Genomic DNA, 24,858 nt, shown 5'->3' with positions numbered 1-24,858 from the left:
GAGAGCAGTTTTTTCAAAACCAGGGCAGGAATATTGTCAAGTTCTTTGGCCATTTTGAAAGGGGTTGTGAACATTTCATTGTTAGGAAAATATCTGACACCAGAGGAACATTAATATGCAAATCAACAGACTGTAAAATTCATTTTGGTACCTCCGGGGCAGTATTTTTATAAATACAGAAACATAATTATGCATCCTCTAGAGGACTAAAAATAATTATACAAATTTACAATAAAGCCCAAAGCCATCTCTCCTTTTAGCTGTCTGTTTTTAATATAATTTAAATCTTGTTAAAACTTAATTACCAGTTCTCTCTTGTAATAATTTGGTGGAAGATCTGAAGTCTAAACTTGCTGTTCAAGCGATAGAACTTCATCTGAGAAGCAGCGACACTGAGGTGCTCACTGTCAAAATAGGACAATGGACAGAAATAGCAAAGAAAAAGCCACCGTGGATGATGAGGAGCAGAGGGTATATATACGCCTAATAAAAACAAGACTGAGCTGATCTCTCATATAAACACATGTAAAATACCAGAGCAAATATACACACATGCGTATGCATACGTATATAGAGCTTGATTGACTCTAGCTGGCAAAATCCAGGCTGTGGGCCCCAATAGTGGAAGGTCCAAATTGAGGGAGAGCAGGGGATCCCAGTGGTTCAAGGCACCCTCAAAGCCTGCATTGCCAAGGAGCCAAGAGCTGGCCAGTGCAGCTCCAAAAGCAGGTAGCACTATTTGGGAGATATATCTGCCTCATTCCGTTACCTAAAACCTGTTTGTTTGCAATACACATTCATAGACTTAGAATGGACCATCATGATCATCTAGACCATCACGATCATTTGCCTGAGATTCATCATATTTGTTTCTGGTGCTCCTTATGTACCCCATCTCTGGCTTAAGTGCTATCCTGGAAAATTTTTGAATGCCAGCATAATGCTGTTTTTAATTAAGCAAATCATTTATACAGCTTGTATCTTTTATACAGATATAGTATCCTTTAGACTGTGGAGAGATAAGTATGCCAAATACAATAAACCTAGCTAACTGATAAAACCTAGACATTGAAATTAAGGGATAAATTCTGCCCTCATTTGCACCTGTGCATACCAAGTCATAGGATTTCATTGGCTGAAATTAACCATAAATATGTCTGTTTCCAGACATTGTTTACCCTGCAGCAACATCACAGTGTGGTGTGGAACTGGTTGTGGGATGTTTTCCAGGTTGCTGCGATTCAAGCAGAAGTGACAAAGCAGAAGCAAGATTCTGAAGATGATCTTGCCAAAGCTGGACCTGCTCTTACTGCCACAAATGCTGCCTTAACCACTCTAAACAGGGTAACAATTCTGCTTCACTCCTCTAAACTGGTGTGAATATAATTTTTTCTCTTGCTTTGCAGTTCCGGAGCTGTCATTGATACAATTCATAGCTGTAACCTTCGTGTGTTGTTTTAGTTCAATTTGACTGAGTTGAGAACTTTCCCTAACCCACCTGCTCTTGTAACCAAAGTGACTGTTGCTGTTCTGGTCCTTTTGTCTCCCAGTGACAAAATTCCAAAGGATCAAAGCTGGAAGAGTGCAAAGATGTACATGAATAAGGTAGCAATGTGTTAGAATGTTTAGAAGTATTATGTATTGGAACAATCCTAGTAAGTCTTTATTGCTGTGTGCTGGCTGATATTTGCAGCAAATGCCAAAGATCACAGAAAAGTCAGGAGTTTGTCAAATGAATTCAGAAAATGTTTCAGGATAAATTACAGACACCTTTACTGTTTTATTTCTTAAAAATGATAGGACATATTTGACAATTTCCCAAGAATATACTTGTTAAATGTAGACTCCAAGATGTAAATTGCAAGTCCAGATTCTACAGTGATGAGTACTGTAGAAAAGTCTTCTTGCTACAAAAGAACCTAAAAAAAAATTCAGTCTAATATGTACTTTTAATGTAGTGCTGTGACAGCTCTAGCTAAGGCTGTCATTATCAGACTAGTTCAGACTGGACTAGTTCAAGCATCTGCACCCTTGAAACTTAAGAATATTTTAACCTTGCTGGCTGTCAACAAATAAAGCCAGAAGGGGAGGTGCTGGGGTTATCTACCCCTCATTGTGCTCTATGTTTTCAACTTGATTTGGATGCCTGTAATTCCATAAGTAATGCACATGTGTCAAGAGGAAAATAACCCCCACTCACTGTGTTTGGGGCTAAGAGGGTATTAACTCTCATCATTTTGCTGAGCAGGACTGGTGAGAGCATTGCTGACACCCCAAAGAGGGAGGTAGAGGGAGGCTTGTGGTATGCCCATTCACCGTGTCTCATTTCCTTTATGCTAGATTTCCTTCTCCAGCTTCCCCTATCACACATCCTGTCAATTTGTCTGCATGTCTAGTGAACTAAGATACAGTGACTGCAAAACAGTTGCAGTTGGTGAAGGATTAATTTCATACTATACGAGAAAGGCAGCCATTGATATTGCATAAGAGGAACGCTTATCATGCTGATGAATTTCATATAGTTAGTAGCGTCGAGCATCAAAGGTTTGGCCTCAGCATTGCATCCTAAAGCTTTATGGCCCAGTCAAGCATCAGCACAGCACTAAAGTGGAAGTCTTGTCTCATGGGACAGTATGAATGCACTGACTACTGCTTATGGGCCCAATCCTCAGTCAGCCTTCAGGAGTTTTGATTAAATAGAGGCTGTAGGATGAGGCCCAACATCTTTAAAACTGCTTGTTATAAACATCCATATGTATAGTAGTTATTCCATTGAGGCTTTGTTTACAGAACTTTTGGAGGAAGGGGGATTTTTCATTGATGATCATATTTTTAAATCGGGGTATTAAGTTTGATATATGTTAGAGAAAGAATTCTGTTTGCACCTCACACTCATAAAAAGTATGGGACAAATACTTCTGAAAGCACAGAAGGCACAAAGGTGTAAAGGCAACGGAACTCCTTATGGATGCTAGCAAATTTCTTATCTAATTTTCATAAACACTGTGGCAGCACCATTCCTACCAATGGGGTAAGCTGTAGTATATGCTGAGAGTAGGGCTAGATGACACAGTGGATGCCTATGAATGGATGATGAAAGTGTGATTGTGAAGGAAGTTGTGTTAGTCCCGTGTAGCAGACTAGCATAGTGCATAAAGATTGTGTGCCAACTTCCGTTCTGTATCCTATTTTCCGGTTGTGCATAACTTTTCCATACTAATTCTGTGAAGCTGAAATTTTCCCTTCTTGATCCAAAGGTGAATGTTTCTGACGAGTCTGAGCAAAATCAGAGGTTTTGGAGCTAGGGCTATATGCGCGAGTGTGAGAGAGAAAATACTCTTTCCTTTGTGCCGTAATTAGAAGTGTTGTGGGTAGTTAGAAAGTAGACGCATCAGACTTGGCTTGAGTTAATCTTATGGACTTCTAAGCTACTAAGCAATCATGAAAAAAAATCATGTGGTAGTTTTGAGGTGAAGAATGGTGACACTGGGAAGTTTCACACATGCAGAATAGAATTTTCCAGTTTGCTTTTATTCAACTCAAAAGCTAAAGTAGCTTAGAACACTGGTGACACTGAACCACTTAGGTATGAGTCTGTCTGTTATTTGGGAGTGGGAGAGCTCCAGCTCAGGTTTCAGCCTCCTTTAATGTCACCAACCATGTCCTCCAAAAATATTACCAAAATCCTCCAGTACAAATGAACTAATGGAAAATGGATGGTAGTTATACAAAGCTACCTGTGCTGGAATGAAAAGGTAAAATCATTAGCCTATTTGTCTGACCATTTAGTCATAAAATTGCTGAAAGCCCTGACTATAGGTGAACTTTTCAAGTGCTTATCTTATAATCATCCCTCAATGGGGGGAGGGATAGCTCAGTGGTTTGAGCATTGGCCTGCTAAACCTAGGGTTGTGAGTTCAATCCTTGAGGGGGCCGCTTGGGGATCTGGGGCAAAATCAGTACTTGGTCCTGCTAGTGAAGGCAGGGGTCTGGACTCGATGACCTTTCAAGGTCCCTTCCAGTTCTAGGAGATGGGATTAAAAAAATAGCTGCTAAATAGGTTTCTCTTTCAGAAGCATGCCTTTAGAGTCCAGTGCTGCACAAGGTTCTCAGTGGGAGTGGAGGGCATTCGGCCCTATGCAGATTAAAACCCCAAGTAAGACGACTATGTCATTAGACTACTGTATATTCAGAGTTTAAGTCTAGCCAGAATTATTAATTATTAACCTTTCTGCATCCAACTCTATCACTTTGGTTATTCATCTGACTACTTGGAAGATTCAGTTTGTTTTGCTACAAAGTTGTTTATCAACTGGGAGAATAAACTGAGTCATGTTGTTATATAATACTGAGTTAATGATTGACCATTAGGCTGTTTAGATTAAGCATTTATAAATTACATTTTTGCAAAGTAATGAACTTTAAATATTTAGTTACCTTGGTTTCTTATTATTCATTATAAAACAATAACAACAAACGTCAGTGAATAAAAGGAAAATACATTATTTTCAGTTTCAAGTAGGGTTCATGTTAGTGAATCAGTCATTACCTGGATTAAATATTGATCTTCTCCAGAGATGAAATATATTCCTGTATTCTGGAACAGCTAGAATACCTCCATGATCATAGACATTTAAAGCTGTGATTATGAAACACATCATTGAGAGACACTGTATTTGCATAGCTTGCATGTAGAATGAAAGCTTTGTGTTATTTTTCTTTGAGGCTGTTGTTAGCAAATTGCTAGATTACCCAAAAGACTTGTTGAGATCAAAGAACAGGCCTGCACAAAAAGGTCATGTCTAATGCCCAAGATACTTAGTAATGTGAGTTTAAAAAAGCAGCACTACCCATCTGCAAATAGTAATAGGAGCCAGGGGAAAACACTATCCTACAGTCCTCCTGAACACTAACCTCCCATTGACTTCAATGGGAATTCCTCATGTGGAGTGACAGCAGGATTGGACACTATGAGCCATGTGTTGCCAGCCAGACTCATTTAAACTCCCATTAATTTCAGAGGGAGGTTTCTTATTTTAATTTTTTTTTTTCATAAAGATTTCCCCCCATAAACATGCAAAAATACAAAGCCAGAAAAAATATACAAAACAATCCATTTGGACTCATTTGGGATTTTTGTTTTTATTTTCTCTTTATTAACTTATCTGTTGTTTCTCACTAGTCAGATGTCTCAAGCTAAATTTGCCATGTACAACATTTATGGATCATGATAGATCCGTTTGATAACATGGAAAAGGAAGAGGAAGTTTGTTTGGGGTCAACCTGGATATTCAGGTCATGATTAACCTCAATGAAAAGAATGTTTAGAAAGAAGAAGAACAGGTTTCCACAAATAAGAAATCTTTATCTAAGTTAACATTCAAAATGATTAACAAAAGTAGATTCAAGCCATTTGTTATCAGTCTCTAGTATGTGGATATACCTGGAGGTTTGTGAAAAAGGGCTTCCACTAAGTGCCCTTGTGTAGTTTCTTAAGTGTTGGTAATTTATCTCTGTTTGCTTCACTCTCATAGCTGACCTGTGAATATGACACTCTCCCCAGACCTTCTCTAAGTACTGGCTGCATATGTGGAAATACAGTTGCAAACTGACCCAGATCTACTGGGCTGGTGCTTTGTGGCTGGTGCTAAAAGCTCCTCGAGTTTCCTGTACTACATGATTAATACATCTTCACAGTGTTTTCTCTTTGTTTTCTAGGTAAATGGTTTCCTCCAAAATCTTGTACATTTTGATAAGGAACACACCTGTGAAATCACTGTTAAGACTATAAAAAAAGATTATCTTAGTGACCCACAATTCAACCCAGAATTTGTGTGTACAAAATCTTTAGCCGCCGTCAGACTCTGTGCTTGGGTTATTAATATCATTAGAGTCCACAAGATAGGTTTTAAGCTAGTATTAATCTGTTCAGTTTAGAGTTTAAAAATTTCCTTTCTTTCAGCCCTACTCTTCTGAAAATGCAAAAGAATTCACTTCTTGTCAATAGTCATAATAAAGTATATGAGAAAATGTTTTTTTAAAAATGTCATAGATTATCTGTAAATCTAGATTCAAGCAAAGTGGTAACTTTACCATCTTTCTTTATTTGGAGGGGTTTGACCTTGTAAGTGTAGTCAGACCTCAGGAGGCCCTAGCGTTTAGTTCTGCACTCTGGCTGCTAGACTATATGCATGCTCCGCTCTAGCTTTTTGTAGTGGTAGTGTAAACAGTTTGGAGGGTGAAATTGCCAACCATATCGTGCTCAAAGCCAAAGTAAGCAGTCTTGATGCTGGGAAGACAGCAAGAGTTGGGGGAGGCCACGATTCTTCACTCACTTTCACTAGTATTCCATTGGCCTGGTGATCCTCCCGTAGGTCCCCTCATGGATCTTCCCTTTCTGATCAAAGCGGTGGGATTAGCTGTCTCGGTGTGGCAGTCTTACCATGCTCCAAACTCTACAGAGGGCACTCCATGGCCCCAGAGTCTCCCCTGGAGGAGGGGGCAGAGATTGGGTGGACAAGCAGCAGAAGTTGGGCCAGGGTTGAAATTGAAGTATATGAAACCTCTGTTTAACGGTTCAAAAAACCCACCAATGCCCTTGTATTGTTTGAACAACCTGCAGTAAATTATATTTAATCAGACGAGTGGATAGAACAGCTCCACATTAGCAATGTTGAAATAATTTTTTATGCTTACTCTGTGTATGGACTTTGCTTTGACACTGCCTCTGTTGGTTTGGTGAGGGGCCAATTGTTGCTATTAGTGATTTCACTAAATAGCATGTTTTAAATATGCCAATTGAAAGTTCAGAACGTTTCAAACTTTTTAATAAGTAATCACTGGTTTTATTGCTCTAGGACAAGGGTTTTATGTAGCTAAATGTGATTAGCATTCATGAGAGTTACTCTGTGTGCCTCAGTCTTCACCCACAGAGAAGAGAGAAACCCATTGCTCTGGTTATACTTGTGCTGCGATGTGGAATTCCAATGGGATGCCGTAATGCACTGGACAATGAGGAATGCAAGTTTTCTTCTTGTAGGAATGTACAGTACATAGGGCAGTAGTTCCCAACCTGTAGGACGCAGGAGACCTCTCCAGCAGTGGTTCCAGCTGTGTGTGGCTGCTGATATCACTCTGTGTGCAGGACAGGTTGTGGAAAAACAAAGAGAGGCTCTGAACTCCAGTGGCTGCCTTCTCCCCATCCTGTCTTTGCCCTGCATGAGACTGGGGCAGGAGAGTAGTGGTAGCAGCTGGAATAGCCCACATGGATTGGAGGAGAGGAGCACTTGGTGTGGAGAAACTGCCAGACTCCTGCTCTCACTGCAGAAGTCCTCTGTGGAGAGCAGACAGTGGCTGGTGGCTCCTTTTAAGCCACTGCCTACCTTCTCTTAAAGCAGCCACCCACCCACGGTACCTGTTCCATTCCCAACAGAGCACAAACATATCAGAGGTATCAAACCATCCTGCCTCCCCCTCTTCCTTGGCTTACCGCATGCACAGATCCTTCTAGTAAGTGGGGCAGGGGGAAGAGAAGGGAAGCCACCTGCTAATATGCCTGGTTTGGTCAGGACAAGCCCAGGTTTGGAACCCATCCCTGGAAAACATCTGTCCCCGTCACTGATCCAGGACTACGTGTCAGACTGCCCTTCCCACTACTGCCTGTCAGCTACTTCTCTCAATTTTAGTAGCTGGCTTCCAGCTCTCACCCCCTAAAGCTGCCTTTAGAGCTGGTGGAAGAACTGGGAGCTACACCTGTGCAGTAGAGAGGTCCAGCAGATGACAAAGAGGAAATCACTGAAAGCAGAGAGTCTGGAGATAAGCCTGCATTCTCTGTGGGCAGGAAAAGGTCAGTCCCCTGCTACATAGGCCAAGCCAAGCATGAGTGGGGGTGGAGTTATGAGGAACAAAGAATGGAAAGGCTCCCAATGACTTAAATGGGCAGTAGGCCTTATCAAACTTCTATTAAAATCAATGGAAAGACTCTCAATAGGAGCACTGCTGGAGAGCCTGGTTTTGTATTTGGTTTTCTTATAAGTGTTTCTGAGTCTCTTTGCTTTGGGTTGGCATAGCATGGGGTCCTGGAAGTGACCCTTCTCATCCAGTCCCTTAGATATTGCTTCCTACACATCTGTATTTCTGTGTTTCCTGGCAAGGGCTGCCTCCACCCTTACCTCTCCCCAGGGGGATAGGAGATCCAGGCCCTCTGCACGGCTCCTGGGCTTGCACAGGGTGTGCTATAGTGCTGCAATAGCAATGTAGAATATATACAACTCCAGGGGTGTGCAGCAACAAATGGACCAATCTTGGCTTTGTGCCAACATTTAAATGGGGAGGCGACATCTGGTCAGGATGACTCTAGAGCAGTGCAGGGCACACAGGTGAACACAGGCCAGTCCTGGCATAATGGAAAGCATTGTATGATGGCATTTGGAAGGCTGCCAAAGCTAATGCAAGGTAGAGCTGTGCCCCTGTGAACAATAGTCTGCATTAACCCAATACACAATGAATTAAACCACCTTCAAAGTGGATCATAGAATACATATTAACTGGCTAGTTAATACACGTCAAGAATTGCGCTGTGTGGATGTAAGTCATTTTAATTTGCACAAACTAAAGGTAGTTTGAAATAAACCCTGGGCGTAGACAAGGCTTCACAGAGTTCGGTAGGAGCTGGATCTGGCCCAACGTGAGGCATGTCTGAATATTCCCTCCCTGTCATGTGAGAAAGAGTCACTGGGTATTTTGTATTGAGCCCCACCCTTTCTATTCAGAGATGATCATCGCTCTATAATTAAACCGCCCGAATCTCTCCTACAAGTGTACTCTGTCCAAACTATCTAATAGTCTGGATTATAAATATTTGGGGCAATAATGTGAGGTTATCTCAATATAACCGAAAATAAGATTGTAATGTTCATCATTCCCATTTTGTTTGATATATGCATAAAAGAAAATTTGCTCTTGGGTGTGTACAGTGTTTATGATTAAATGCTTTATTCATACTCGCATGTCAATCTATTAGTGTGCTGTTAATTCAAATGTTACTATGATGAATTTTATCAGCGTTAGCACATTTATCACAGGTAGATGTGAAACTTAGACAAAGGTATACGTTCTCATTAATGATGAGCAGCCTATTCATCTTACGAGAGTGTAATTAATGTTAGTTACAATACTTAATTTTTCACTGTTTGTCATGATGCATATTTAGCATTTCTTCTGTCCTTTATCAATCTGCTCTCCTGCCACGTGGCACTTCAAAAAGATGTATGTATTTAACCTGATCTGGGGCCTTGTTATTTTACAATATTTTAAAAACAGGCATTTTTTCTCCCTGTGTTGTATGTAGCACAGTTTGTGAAAACCTAGATTTTGTAGCATTACTTGCTATAAGATTCTTGGTTCTGAACTGGTGCACTTTTAATATTATTAATAAAGTAACCAGTTAAATAAAGCACACACTAAAGAGGTTGATGATCTCTTGCTGCCATATTTGCTGAGCTTGTATAAGGGTTTAATGTTCCTAATTGTTCTCTTGTTTTTTTTAATGACATTTTACTGTGTTACTAGTAGACAAATAAATGCATTCATAATATAATTCTGTAAACTAATTGAATGTTTGAAATGTATTTGTTAAGGTAAATATGCAGTCGTACAAGCCTGTTATGTATTGTTGAGCATTTCTTTGTAAGGTAGTATTGTCAGCTGTCATAGGGCCAAATTGTGCCCAGTTAGCCTGGTGATTTAGGGGGCGGAAGGAGGGGCAAGGCTAGGGTGGCAGCACAGGAGAAGGGAAATAAATGTACAGGACCATTCTGGCCCCCCTTGTACAGGGGAGTGGTAGGGGGGCAGGGACCGGCCAGTGCCTTAGCTCCACTCTCCAATGCACCAAGGAGCATAGCTGTACAGGCTTGCTGGGAAGAGTGCACTGCACGGCACTAGGAGTAGACCTGCTGCAGTTTACTTGCTCCCTGAAGCAGCAGATGAACAATCACCTTGCTGGGCTGATCCTGGGGCAGTGCAATAGTGTTGTTTCTTTGAACAAAATTCCTTATTTTTACTCCACTTTTCTGTGCAAAAGATTAAAAGGCTTAGTACTATGAACAAGTTCAGAATTATATTCAGTATTGTTTTTATTATAAAATATAGACAGCCCAATTTAGCTCTGACTTACTCTGTGCAACTCCATGGAGGCCCGTGGTGTCACGTGAGGGTAAATGAGAGTAGAATTGGAACAGAAATAGAATCTATAAAATAGGTTCGGGCAGATACTACACTTCTGAGTTAGACAAAACTCCCACTGAAGTCAGTGGGTGCAGGAATGGGAACTACTGAGACTGCTGAGATCGCCAAGTCTCATTGAACTAACTCAATGGGAGCTGAGGGCGTTCAGCATTTTGCAACACTGAGGCCTTAAATCATTGCTTCTAAAGGGTCAATCCTTCATTCTTTGGACATCCGAAATGCCTATTAACTTTGATTGGAGGGAGATTGTGTGAATTCTTGGTGAAACACCTGGGGACTATATGAGCCAAATATTTCGAGTCCAGGGTTCTATGGCTTTTAAATCTACTTGGGGTTGCTTTTTTTTTTTTCCTTCAAACTTTTTGCCTCTAGGAGAGAGGAGATGAATTCCAATTCATTATTCACTATTCCCCATATCAACCTCTTGGTGTGATCAAGAATATAGGTGCCAACCATCCACGATCTTTTCAAACAATGACTTATTTCACTTTTAAAATGCTGAAACTGTTTTACAGTTTAGGTGTATTGTGAAGTGGATCTAAAACTCCAGTCCTTGCCTCAAGCCAATAAATGTACAATACCATTCTGCTATGGCAGCAGAGAAACTCGGTTATTCAAAAGAAGTTTGAAATAGGTTATTTTATTGTTTGAATTGACTATGTTTTCTTTTCTGTTTTTCCCCCTTATGGGTGAAGTGTGCCGCAACCAAATTTGGAGACTCAACATATATTTCAGACTTGAAAATTACATTTGACCTTGACCATAAATATCTATAATTGTAGACCAACTAGGCTTGGTTATTATTTGACCGGATCTCTGTACTAACCAGATAGTAGTTAAACTAGTAGTTAGCTATATTCCACTGTGGTTGATACAGTGCCATAAGTGTTGCACTGTAACAGGAACACTATTAAAACCATCTTTACCCCACAACATAATGTGCTCAAATCAATGTGAACAAATATAGCAAAAGATTCAATTTCTGTGACTAGAATAAAAGTATTTAGAGAAAAGGGACTCCTTCCCGCAACAAACAGTGAATTTTTCTAGCTTTAATTTTTCCTGAAAATTAAAGCTCCAAATAACTAACAACCCCACCCTCACCCCCCAAAACAAACAAACTCAGCCACCCTCCAAAAATTCCCTTTCATGTTAATGTGATTTTGGCTCCTATTTTACATTAAACTCAGGGAATTGCTAACACAGCAGTATTACAGAACAACAAACTTGAGTGTGTGCCTATTTGGACTGATAAAGACTAGTTAAGTACAAAGTTGCCTTTAGCCTCTGTAACATTTCTAAGTAACAAAGCAAGTTATAAAAACAAGCTATAAAACACACCAGAAGATGAACATTTCACTCCATTTTGATTTGACTATTTAGCTTTAAAAAGGAATTTTAAAAAACACCCAGGAGCAATGAACATTTGAACTCAAAATTATCTAGTGCGTGGGGTTTTTTGTTTGTTTGTTTATTTTACTTCAAAAGAAAGTGTCTCAGAAGAGAGGTTGGTTTTTCTAACATTTGTCCAATAATCCTCCAAAAAATTAAGCTGATCATGTAATCCCTTGGTAAAGCAAATAAGCAGTCCTTACTCACACAAGTATTCCCATTTATTTCATTGGGTGCATGAGTAAGGGTTGCAGGGTTTGGTCCAATGTGCTGTTTACAATAATTAATTTAGATCCAAAAGGGTGTGGTTATCTTCCCTGTTGTATATTTATTCCCCAGTCTTGTTTCTCTTATTCTGATTGGTGGGCCCTTCCTAACATTGTGATGAAGAACTCCAATCCATGATCTGTATTGGATTTTTTCCCCCCTACTGTATTTTTGAATGCCATTCTGAGATCTGGATTAACCTTTGCCATACAAAGAGAAAGGGAAAGGAATATAGCCTACAAGCAGAGTGATTAAGTGTTTGTACAGTGCCTAGCACAACTGACCCTGAACTTGATTAGGGACTCTAGCTAATTAAATACAAATAATTAATAATTTTCCAAAGCTTGTGGCCTGTTTTTATTCTGGACTGACACCATTAGCACTTCTATGTCTTTCATCGCGCCATAAAGCTTTAGTTCAAGAACAGTGACAACTGAACATTTTTGTGAGTGATACTTTCAAAGAAATTAAATAATGAAATGTACAATATATTTCAGTTTGCTATGATCATTTTGATGTACCATTTGCAATGGAAATGAGTATATAACGTATTCATGTGTACAGATAAGGAAAATGACAAACACTAGCAATCTTTGTTCAATTCATTTATAATATTCAGTACAAAAAAAATTCCTTCCATTCTATTCCTTGATGAATTCTGTTTAGTTTTTAGGGGCAAAACACACACAAAAATTAAAACAAAGAATAACAAATTACTAGATACAAATATGCTTAATAGCCTTCTATCTATAGGTGAGGTTTTGACTGAAAGTGACTGCAAATCCTAAAGCAAAAATTCTCTGGATTTTGTCATGAGTTACTGAAATGTAAAGAACTCCATAGTGATTTTTTTGTGGAATTCATAGATCTGATGTTCTCCTTACTATAAAATACTGCTTTTATATCTGTAGATCAGACTGAGAAATAAAACAGCATATGACATCAGATAAATGTGTATGTATTCAAATATTCCTGTGTACATGTAAAGCTGTGATGCACAACCCACACCATGTTTAAGTGGTTGTTTTTTCTTCCCAGCTAGTGTCACTCATTTTCTGCCCAATTTAATCTGCCATCAATGAAGCTCCTAACCCTTATGCCTGTGAAATACCCTACTCCAAATATAAATCGATGCTGGGTTTGCATTCCTTAAATTTGTAGATACAGAGCTTGAACCAAGGTCTTTAAGAGAGGTGGGATAACACTGAAACCTAACGATCACACATTAAATCACATGTCACTCTTTTATTGTAGAGTATGGGTTTTCAAACTGGGGGGGGCAGGGCATGATGAGATTATCAGGGGGGTGCAAGGAAGTAACTGATTAAGAATGTTTTCTTGTTTCTTCCAATTATTGTTGAGGATGTAAGCAGAGTGTGAATGAGCTCTCCGCTGACAACTATATGGAGAGGGGAAAAGACTTCAGGAGCAGATTGTATTTACATGAACATACCTATTCTGCCTAGGTATCCAGCAGACAGAGCTGTGTTGCCCAAAGTGATGAACTTTGGTTGATGTTGGGTTACAAATAAGTCAGGAAAGTAACTGAAATACTTTCCTCATAGATTGTATTTTCTAAATGGACAACTTACCTAATTCTCAATTACTGAAGGACAATCTTCACTCGTATATTTTGCTTTCCACAACCAACTCTCTAAATAACTTTTCATGAGTGATATACCTGAGTATTCGGATTCTAATATCTAAAATGTATTGCTAAATCTATTCACCTAAATGTGGGTTATTGCTGATTATGTACTCTATGTATCATATGACTTTAAAAACAAACTTTGTATTTGTGGATAAACTAAGCACTATACCCAGATGTACAGACACTTTTCTCAACCTATGTATTATATAATTTTTTTAACATTAGCTTTAATAAAAATTTTAAATCTGAATGCAGGGGTAGTGAAATGTTATCTTTACTGTATAAGTAAAGGGCACTAGAACTGTGCTTAGCCTGTCCTGATTGAGGGGGGTCACCCTCAACTGAAATGAACTCCGCTAAACCGGGGGCTTAGATGCAGACCACTGTGAAAGTAAGCAGGGGTGGGGACAGGTGTCCCTGCTAGGAGGTGTGGGCTCTATCTCAGAGCCCCAGGCACAGTTTAACCTGCCCCTCCCCACTGTTCAAAGACAGAGCTAAGTAGGGCTCCATTAGGAGTCTTTTCATTTTGTTAAGTGATCATTAGAGCTGGAATCACTTGTTGTGGAACAGGGTTTCTTCCCTACAATGAATTTTCCCCATTAGGATCTGACAATCACTAAGAGCTGAAAATCACATAGAGCTGTGGGGGAACCTCAAGAGACTGACCTACAGAGGTCACAGTGGAGAAGCAGGTGACAGCAGAAGGGAACTGTGGGCATCGGAGTGGCTGGCAGGGTGGCCAGTGGAGCAGCCAGCGGAACGGCAGCTGGGAGGACGGCCAGCAGAGCGGAACGGTGGCTGGCGGGGCTCGAGCTGGTTCTGTGTTGTGTTGTATTGTTGAAAAGGAAACCCTAGATATTGGACCTGGCCCTGGTTGCTGTTGACTCCACCTGGCAGAAGGGTTACAATAAAATAAGAATTCCTCCCACTAGCTGAGTCTCCTGCCCCAGCTTCTGCTGTGGAAGAACAAGGAGGCAGGAGGGATGAGGAGAGAAGGGAGTGGCCTCTCTCTGTTTGGGAGGTGTGGGAGACATTCTAGCTCGCTCGCTTCTCCAGAGGCCGATGTGCATGTTCCCCTTGGGGAAGTAGTTCCTGCCTACACAGGCTCTTGCTCATGCATGCTGGGGATTGCACCAGGGCTGGAGGAGCCTGAGGCCTGTGTGTGACTCTGGGGGTCTATGGCACAGAGGCACAAGAAGAGGGTGCAGCTCAGAGTCCTGCTGGGGCTGCCAACCCAGAGCATGTCCTTGGCCAGGGAGGAATGGGATGGGATGCTAGACCCCAGGCATCCATGGAAACACAATTTCTGAGAAAGAGGGGGGCATGCATAGGACATGAATCTCCAAAGGGGGACACAGCAAAAAAGTTTGAGAACTTCTGCTGGGGAGCACTTGAGCAGAAATATCCAGCTAAATATCCATACTGATGCACATGGCAACAGTTAACAATGGCAAGGACATGTTGGGTTTGTAGTATACAGCCTGCAATTCCTGGCCTCTGTATGTCTGGAGGAGTGGAATAGTGCTAAGTGTGGGTGGAGGAAGAAGAATAAAGAACATTTATGTGCTAGACAGGCCGAGCCAAATCCAGGAGCTTCAGCATCAGCCTTCTGGGAAACTAGTGAAAGGCTTATTTTCCAGTTCACTTTTCAAGGCTTGTCACCACCCTCTGCAAGGCTTGGTGAGGATTCTGTTGTCTGCAAGCCTGATGATACTCCTTTATTCGCAGTGGCTGATAGCATTATATTTAGATACCTAAAAATATTGAACTTTGGTGTGGAGTGGTTGTAAACAACTGCCAGAGAGAGGAGGGAGCAGAGTTTTATTTCTCACGGCTGCCAAGAGAGAAAAGTCCATTATTTGCAGTTGATAGGGTGCAGCTGCCTAGGACCGGAAGGAGGGCTTTGTCTTTAGCTGTTTAAGGGGTGAGCAAAGGGAAGCCTTTCCTTCGATCTCCAGGCGTTTTCCAGGGCGGCTTCAGTGGAGTGACCTTTTCCATTTTTCAGATACTCCAGAAATATGATTGTGATAGTTACCCTTCAGTGTGCTGCTGCATGGATCAAGAAGCTTCAGATATTTTTTCAAAGAGACAAACACGTTGTTTTTAGCTGGACTCAAAAAAGCTGAAGCCAAAGTTCAGCTAGAATTGATTGGCTTACAGGCTCCAGTCCACAAAAGATTTGTGCAGGAAACTTACTGAATGCCTAGAAATATATGTTGAGTGACAGAACACTGCCATTTGTGTAAGCTTCTGTGGAAATACTTTCTGAACAGATATTTTCTGGTATGATCCTGAATAAATCAAATCACATCAATCACCTTTAAGATTCAAACCAGCATTCCATAATTTCTGAGGACCATTAAAGATAGAGCTGTACACACTAGCAAGTTGGTTTTACCAGTCTTTCCATTGGTGGTACTCCTTCTGCCACCCTCAATATTTATTTTATCTAGCTGTATTTTTAAACATGTTATGTGAATAAAAATTACATTTATAACACTCCACAAGTAGAAAACTACTGTGGGCATTTACCTTTAATAACAGCGGCATGCTTGTTTATTTAGTAGAATATATTAAACTAGTTTATCTCCCATTCTGATTTAAATATTATTCATCAATTGTCAGTAAACAGGCATGGTAGATTTTTAATTTTGATTGTTTGTAAGAGGGGTTCTTAACACCGTCTCAGAATGAAAAGGAATAAATGTCTACCTAGAATATTTCAGACCATAGGAAGAAATGTCCCTTGTACGAGCAAAGTTAGTGCCACACTGTAGTTTTTTTAAATGAGTATTTCACACAGTCTTTTTTTGTATATGTTTCTAGTTATTTATTGATCACTACACACATTTGTATCCTGGTTCTACACTGCATGCAGCATTCAAAGCCTGGCTTTATTAGCCCTTACAAGAGTAAATATGCAATACATAATTCTTGCTCCTAATTTGAACAATACTTTTGAGGTACAGTGAATGACTTTGTGCAAATCCTGGACAGAGCACATAGCCAGAGTAAATAGACTGTGCACTGGAGGAGGGAGGAAGAGAGCAAAGTCTTCTATCCACCCCATAATATGGAGCAGCGGCAGAGCTCCTCCTCTAGGCTGTGTAGGCCTCATAGCTGCTATGTTCTCTTTTAGGTATGGGTGTTTGGCCATTGAATCCACTGGCCCTGCTTCCAAGGAAATCCTTATCTGACATGCAGAGGCTATGGATATCCTGCAGGCTCCCCAGATCCTGCCCCTCCTCTCCCTCTCTCTCCCCCCACACAGAGAAACTGCTCTGAATTTGTCTGTGTTCCAGGCCTTCCATTCCCACCTAGGGTAGGGAGTCAGAATTGGCCCCATAGCAGTTATGTTTATGCTAATTTTGTAGCACTGTATATTACTGTCTTGGTGTTTGTTGGAGTTGGCTGATATGCAGCACAAGTCCCAGCTAGGTGCAGAGAATGAGGCAATGACCGACAGCAACAACACAAGGGATTCCTATCACAGTCACTCAGAATTATACAACACAACACAAATAGATCTTTTGCATAATGGCTAAAAAACTATTAATAATGGCCGTCTTTAGTAGCGTAGCAACAGCCAAATCCTTCAAAAGAGCAAGTTTTCATTGATAAAGCATTTCATTTAAACATTGAAATTTGGCATAATGTGGACTATGAAATAAGTTTTGAAAGGACGCTGATGATTAAGAAGAAATGCAGTGGGCATTTAATAAATGGAGGAACCGCAAGATAATTAACTGGCATGCATAAAGATTCATGCTTTATACCAAAATTTTAATTTTGCACATAAATGTGCCTGATGTAGGCAGCATTTAATCACCTAGCTGACAGGAGTAACTACTTTCATTTAACCTTGACTGAAGATCATGAATTCTAACAGGTTTAATTGGATACATCATTTAACAGAATGAACAGAGCAAATTTTTCTCAATTCATAGGTTCTGATTGACATGCACCAGCAATAAGGCGTTGCACAATTAAAGCTGATCTGTATTCCTGGCCTGGGCAGCAATTGCCATAGTGATGTGACACTGTTTGATCACTGTGGCACTGAAACTATACTGAATTTCCCCTTGTTTTGAAAAGGGCAATGCTTTAAAAAGACAGAGACACAGAGAGAGATTTTGGCACTTTATTATTATTATTATTATTTTATTTTTTAACATTAAATCACATTGATATGCAGAAACTGTAAGGGAAGGGACTTGTCTTGTTATCTGTAACTTGGGGAAAAGCAAAAATGGTATCTCCTTTTATCCATTTAGTACATTATTTACAGAAAGTCAAAAATGTGGGTAGTCAAATGAAAGGTAACACATCAGGGGCTCTGACTGTCTTGGACTTTTAATTGAATAGGAAATAGTGCTGCATGGCTTTCTAAATTCACCTGCAGTTTGTTGTTCTCTCCTTACTAGAATTCAGCCACAACTTACCCTGTCTGTGTGGACACGGGAAGGGGTGCACATGTCAAAAAGGAGTAGAAAATGGGGGAAGGGAGAAAGTGGTACCTAAAAGCGAGTTCCATTTTCTTGCATGTAATATTTCATATGATGAAATCTTGAGAAAATTGCTTAGGTAAGTTAATACTGCCCCCAGGCAACTTCCAGTTCCCCAAACAGCTCTTATTCATAAGCTCACCAGTGGTTCACTGGCTCTGGCAGCAGTCCACGGGTCATATATTTAACCTACATGAACTGGAACTATTTCTTTCGTGGATTAATCACAAACAGGGGTTTCTTCTCTATCTCCTCACTGTCTGCCTATTTTTTCCCCTTCAGACAGCTGCCTTTTATTAAAAACAAAATTGCCAAAAATTACATTGCTCTCACACTGAGCCTCAGACCAATGACCCAGTTATTCCAGGGGGCATGCTGCTCCTGCTTCTAACCCTGGAAAGTTCAGAGACATTGAACTTCAGAATCGTGATTTTAGAGGTCTCTAAAATTCAATTAGCCATATATTTCTGCATCTGAGGGATTTACAGTTTGGTTCATTGTACTCAGTGGGCAGAGAGAAGCAAAACTATTCCAGTAAAAAAGTTCCAACTCTCCCTAATATTTTTAAAAAGTTTGTTAAATATACAGCATAACCCTCATGGCCATATGCTCAGCCCCTCCAGCAGCACAAAGGGGATGTAATGCTGCCTGAGGTTTCTTCCAGTATATGGGGAATGCCTAGCTGGTATGGGACTGGTATCTTGGCCTCTCCAGTACAAGAGGTGGAGCCAGAGGTCAATAGGTATTTAGGCACTTAATGCCCATTGATTTAAATGGGAATTAGGTGCCTAAATACCTAAGAGGAGCTGGGCCAACGTGCCTTGGCAATCCTTCCTGAGCCTGAGGCTGCGTTAACATGCCCCATGCAGGGGACAGGAAGGTAGCAGAAAACCACCTTTACTCCCAGCTTCTTCACTCCTCTGCTATGATATACCTGGGGATCTGACCCTCAATATGATGGTGTGGTATAAAAGTTCCTTATCTAAAATAAATGTAACGGCCCTTGTTAGGAATGTTTGTGTTGTATAACTCACTTGGTCATGCCAAACTCATGCCAATAAAATTTCTGTACCAGCCACATGTGTTCTGTATTATATACATTACCCTCCTATAATGCCACAGGGATTTCAACCAGACCATTAATGAATGAAGCTTTACAACACCCCGGTGAGGTAGCTAAATATTATTATCATCCTCATTTTGCAGAGGGGCAAACCACAGCACAAGGAGGTTTGGATTTTTCCCATGGTATACAGAGCAAGTGAGTGGCAGAACTGGGGTTGAAACATGGAGCTCTTAAGGCACCTGATTTAACCATCAGCTACAAAGGCCAAAATTCTTCTTACAGTTATAGTTATGAAATCTCATACTGGAGAATTGCAGTATTTTTAGGGTTTAAATCCCAGATCACAGCCAATGGGAGTATGCACATGTTCCAAATTTCACCTCTGTTTAAGTGCTTCACTGGATCTGGGGCCTTGCAGTACATTTAAAATTGCCTTTCAAAATTCTCTACACATTTATTAATGTCACATCAACCCATTCACTAGCCAAGTCATTCTGCGCTTCTCCTCTTGGAGTCATTTGTGTTCCTTTGCTGTGATGCTCCTGAGTTGGAAATCACGCTCTCACTAGTGCTCATGCCCAACCATCTGTGCTGAACTCGCTCTTCCACTCTGTCCTCTGGGAACAAAAGAGGCTCTGATCCAACGGGCCTACTCACGCATACAGTTGAGAGTGTGTTTAAGTGCATTGCTGGATCATGACCAAGCTGCTTCCTCTTGCCAAATCTGAGGTAGAATGTTCAAAAGCACCTGACTGGGAAGCAAAAGTGACTTAGGGACATAAGAGCCTAAATCCCATTGACTATTTATTTATTTATTATGGCCATGGCTACAGCTACAAACTGTGATTGACGCAAGTTACAGCAGCATACAGCCACTGAAGTTTGTATATAGTTTGTGCATATGCATCTTGGTTGCTTGCATGGATGCTGCAGGTATTCACCAGGAGTGCTTGACAATGCACCATGTGGAATACCATGGGTATACCAGTGTGCCAGGCACTGCCATCTGACACAATGTCTTTTGACACAACTGTGTTGTGGGGTAGAAATGAGTTGCCCAGGGATCTCTGGGCACTAGAGGATCAACTTCCCAGTATGCAACTTTCTTCATCTGATAATGTCATCCCATAGTTTTTGCGCCTCTTTTTTAATCCCACAAACCCATGTAGCACTTTTTAGTGTCCACCATCTCTGACAGAACCAGAGCGCCCACAGAGATGGCACTATTCTCATGAACATTGCAAACAGGACACATGATTTTCCTGATTTACAGACCCTTCGGAAGGATGGAGGATATGAGGATGGTTTATTGAGGATGTGGTGAAAAACAATTTGAAGGTTATCGGTAAAATTCACAAAGCAGCTGCAGATGGTGGAGTGCTGCTTCTGGGCCCAAGAAATGAGCACTGAATGGTGGGATCTCATTGTAATGCAGATTTGGGACACCAAGCAGTGGCTGCAGTGTTTCTGGCTGTGAAAGGCAACAGTCCTAGGGTCTGTCAACTGAGCTCACCCCAGCCCTCCCAATACAGGGACACCAGAATGAGAGTTGCACTGACAGTGGAGACCTGAGTGGCAAGTGCAGTCTACAGATGTGCAATGCCATCAGGGCCGGCTCCAGGCACCAGCTTAACAAGCAGGTGCTTGGGGCGGCCAAGGGAGAGGGGCGGCACCTGCGGCAATTCGGGGGCGGCAGGTCCCTCACTCCCTCTAGGAGCGAAGGACCTGCCGCTGAACTGCCGCCGCTGATCGTGGCTTTTTTTTTTTTCCAATTGCTGCTGCTGATCGCAATTGCGATCGCGGCTTTTTTTTTTTTTTTTTTTTTTTTTTTTGCTTGGGGCCGCAGAAATGCTGGAGCTGGCCCTGATGGCGGATGCAGGCAAAGGGCTAAGATAGGGATCAACATCAGCTTGTTAAGCTGGTGCCTGGAGCTGGCCCTGTCCCCCCTGCAGTCTGTTCATAGATGTCCATATTTCTATGGCTGGTCTGTGGCGGTGCCTGCACAGTTTCTTCTCCCCACAGGCCCAGGAGGTACAATACTGCCTGTCTACCCCAGGTGGGAATGCATCTAGTACATGGAGTTCCATGGTGGGTTGGGCAGTTGCACACAAGGGAGAGCTGCTTACTGTGTCACTATAACTGGGCTCTTATGTCAGCCAAAGACAAATTTGAGCATAGACACACACACTAACAGATTGATGCAAGGCGACTTATGTCGAGCTAACTTTGTAGTGTATGCTGTTTAGCAAATTTTTACCCCTCATCATTAAACCTGTCTGTTCTCTTTAGCTTCCGAATGGAGCTCTCGACAGAGTGTTTTTGACACCGCCTATAAAGTATGCAATCTTATAAGAAATACATGATATTAAAGCTTGCTAAATTTGAGATACTTTTCTGAAAAAAAGGTCCGTCTTCTTTCCCTCTTATGAGATCAAATCTGTGGTTTCTTTTTTTAATGCTGTTTTGAGCAAATATCAAAAATTACAGGAACTGCCACTTTTTCCTACTGCTTTCCAACTGTACCGTCTGATGGTGTGATTTGGGAAAGGATGCTAAGAGCAGTCATGTTTACATCTTTCTCACAGTGTATAATTTAACTTTCAGAAATATAAAATAAGACAGCAGAAATATTTTTACTTGTTCTTACAATGTCCAAAGTTGTTTCTTACTGTTTTTATTTGAAGGAACTAGACACAAACCTGGCTGCCTTAACCACTGCCTTTCAGAGAGCTACAGCTGAGCAAATCCGCTGCCAGGAAGAAGTGAATAGAACTAACAAGACTATTGAGCTGGCCAACAGATTAGTGAAAGGTCTGGAGGTGAGGTCCTACAGGGCAGGCTAATGAAGCAGCCTCCAGAAAGCATTTCTTTGTTATACACTACTGATCTGGCAATAACAGAGGCACTTAGCAAAGAACCTGATGAGCTGAAAAAATTATGTCATTATCATTCATTTTTTTCATAATAGAAGCATGTTTTTGACCTTTACATTTTCTTATATTTTGCCTCACTGTGGTATATATTAACAGTAAGATTACCTAGTAACTAACACATCCAAGAACATTAAAAGAATGGATCTAGTGAATCGTAGGTATTGACAATGACGATGATTTAATAAGATGCAATGGCTTTATTTGCAACAATTAAACAATGCTAATGATACTGCCCTTGCTTCGGGTACATACAGAATAATACAGTTTGGGCTACTTAGTTAAGTAATATGATAATTCTCTAATTAGCTCTCTGAGATGTGCAGTGGGTATTACATGAGAGAGAATAAATAATGGCAAACCAATGAATTATCAAAAATCCATATTGTCTGTTGATTCAGGTTGGCTCAGGGGAATCCATATTCACTAATAGATTTTTCATTTATCATCCAACTAGATTTTTACCTTATATATTTTTTTCAGCTATTTTATTCCATGTTAAAATTCATTTGGGGAATCTCTTGCCATAGTTTACTGGCATTATAGGTGTTGTGCAATTTGAGCCAGTCGTTTGAAGCTGACTTGGATAACCAAATATGTGGACAGCAAAAATAAAATATCTGTTTGTTATTACGTAAAATTATATTGCTCAGTCTCTCTGGCAGAACTTAAAATAAAGCACAGCATTTCCAGAAACCATAGAAAGGATTGATTGACTGAAGGAGAATGCAAAAGGCTCACTGTTTCTGTTTAAAGAAGCAAAATCAAATAATTTAAAATGTTAACATCCCAACTGAATTGAAAGTATAGTATATTTTTAGTGAGAAACTAATGCCTGTAAAATTAAACCACATACATAATACAGAATAATAAAGGCTCTAATACAGCAGACCTTTCAAAATTATTGCAATAAATGGTTATTCTGGAGCATCAGATATTATTTTCTTCTGCCTAATGTATCATATTGTTTGGTTCCACCATGACCCCCTGCTGCGGTTGACAAGCACTGGAATAGCAACAGAGCGATGAAAAGGGGAGGCGTATAATGAAAATAATCTAAAGGAGGAGACGGAGATGAAAGGAAAGAAAAGTTGAGTCATTCACTAGATGAAGATGACAGTCAGGTGAATTTTAATGGCAAGTCCTTCACCAGGCACCTCTCAAAGCAACAGTTCAGTGAAGAGACTGGATAGCTCAAGGGATTGGTGGTGGGATACTAAGTCTATCACCTGTACATAATTGTATCAAATTCGACCAAGGTCAGTAATGACCCAAAGCTGTTACCATTGGATGGTTGTTGCATGGCCTGTATGAAGTGAATACACTTAGACCATATCCCTAGTGAACAAGAGGATTGATTACTTTTCATCTTAATTTTTGCTGAGAACATTTTATTTCATTAGCTTTATGCAGCCTTGATGCAGTGATAGTTGCACATTGCACGGGCAAATACTAGAAAGGTAATCATTCCCAAAATTCCCTTTGAGCAAGTGCTGCACAAGTGGATCTTTCTATTGCATTAATATGGATATTAAATTTTTTAGACTAAATGGAATTTCATCCTGAAAATCATCAGAAGAGAAAACACAAGCACTGGTTATTTGTTAGTATACTAATTCCTGGGGAAAGTACTTCCACAGTCTTGGAAGCTGAAGTTGTCTAGCCACAGGAAAAGAAACAAGGGATCAATCATGGACCAGTTAAAGTCAATAGCAAATCTCCTATTGACTCTAGTGGATGCAAGATCAAGAACCGGAAACAGGCAATGGCAGTGTAAGTTTTCCCTGCCACTCCACCAGTGTCACTGAGCCCTGACACAAAAGATCATCTCTAGGGCCTGAGACGTTAGTTCTGTCTCTGTATCCATTCCATCTTTGGCCTCTGATTGGTGACAATAATGCTGTGGTCATCTGCTTGCTAATCACAGAACTGAGGCCACCAACTCATTTCATATAAATCACCAAACAGCCATTTTCAACAACTTTTCCACCACTAATGCCCTGAGTTGATTTTTCACAAGTCATGTGGATATCAGAGATATTACCAGTCCCCAAAGCCAACCAGACTCAAGACGAAGCTTTAACCCTTCCCTAGAAATTCCTGCATCTATGCAGCATAGCTATCCCTTTACTACTATGCTGTTGATTGGATCTTGTCCCCCCACTGCCAAAAGCAACCTGCAGTAGATCAACATAACATTAAACACAGGCTATTTTGTGCAACATAATTGTATGAGGCTTGCTATGTGCGAACTCCAAACTATTTGTCTTGTTTCTAACATGTGTGAGTAACCCCACATGTTCCCAGAGCAATAACAACTTCCTTTTAGCAGTTTGTTTGTAAACAATTAATTAACAAGGATCTTTAATCCTTGTATTCTAGTCCGAAGATGTGAGATGGGTTCAGTCAGTCCCTCAGGATCATGAACAAGAGCAAACTCTGTGTGGAGATATGCTCCTACCTGCAGCTTTTATTTCTTATGCTGGTTCATTTGCAAAGAGATATAGGCATGAGCTAGTTCAAAACCTGTGGATGCCTTACTAGCAGGTAATTCAAGACTTACACACACCTTCTTAATTGAAGTGCTTATACTGTTTATTTTTTTAAAAGCACAATTAATCAGAAAAATCCAACATCTGCTGTATTTCCTTTTTTACCTGTTGACTCACCATGTAGCTTAAATGTACTTTCTGCAAATATCTCATTGTATAGGAAGGTAAATTTGGAAATAATAAATCAGCCAAGTGCACTCCTGAACAAGAGCAAATTATGCCACTGGCTAGTGCTTACTGTTGTTTGAAA

The 24,858-nt window shown here is 40.6% G+C and overlaps 1 pseudogene; it reads left to right on the top strand.

The window, feature by feature from the left end:
• Window positions 1-24,858, top strand: part of LOC135885792 (dynein axonemal heavy chain 11-like) — a 184,110-nt pseudogene that overhangs the window by 132,820 nt on the left and 26,432 nt on the right.

The sequence above is a fragment of the Emys orbicularis genome, chromosome 11, assembly GCF_028017835.1.
Source record: "Emys orbicularis isolate rEmyOrb1 chromosome 11, rEmyOrb1.hap1, whole genome shotgun sequence".
Lineage (NCBI taxonomy): Eukaryota > Metazoa > Chordata > Testudines > Emydidae > Emys > Emys orbicularis.
This window is presented reverse-complemented; position numbering and strand designations above follow the sequence as displayed.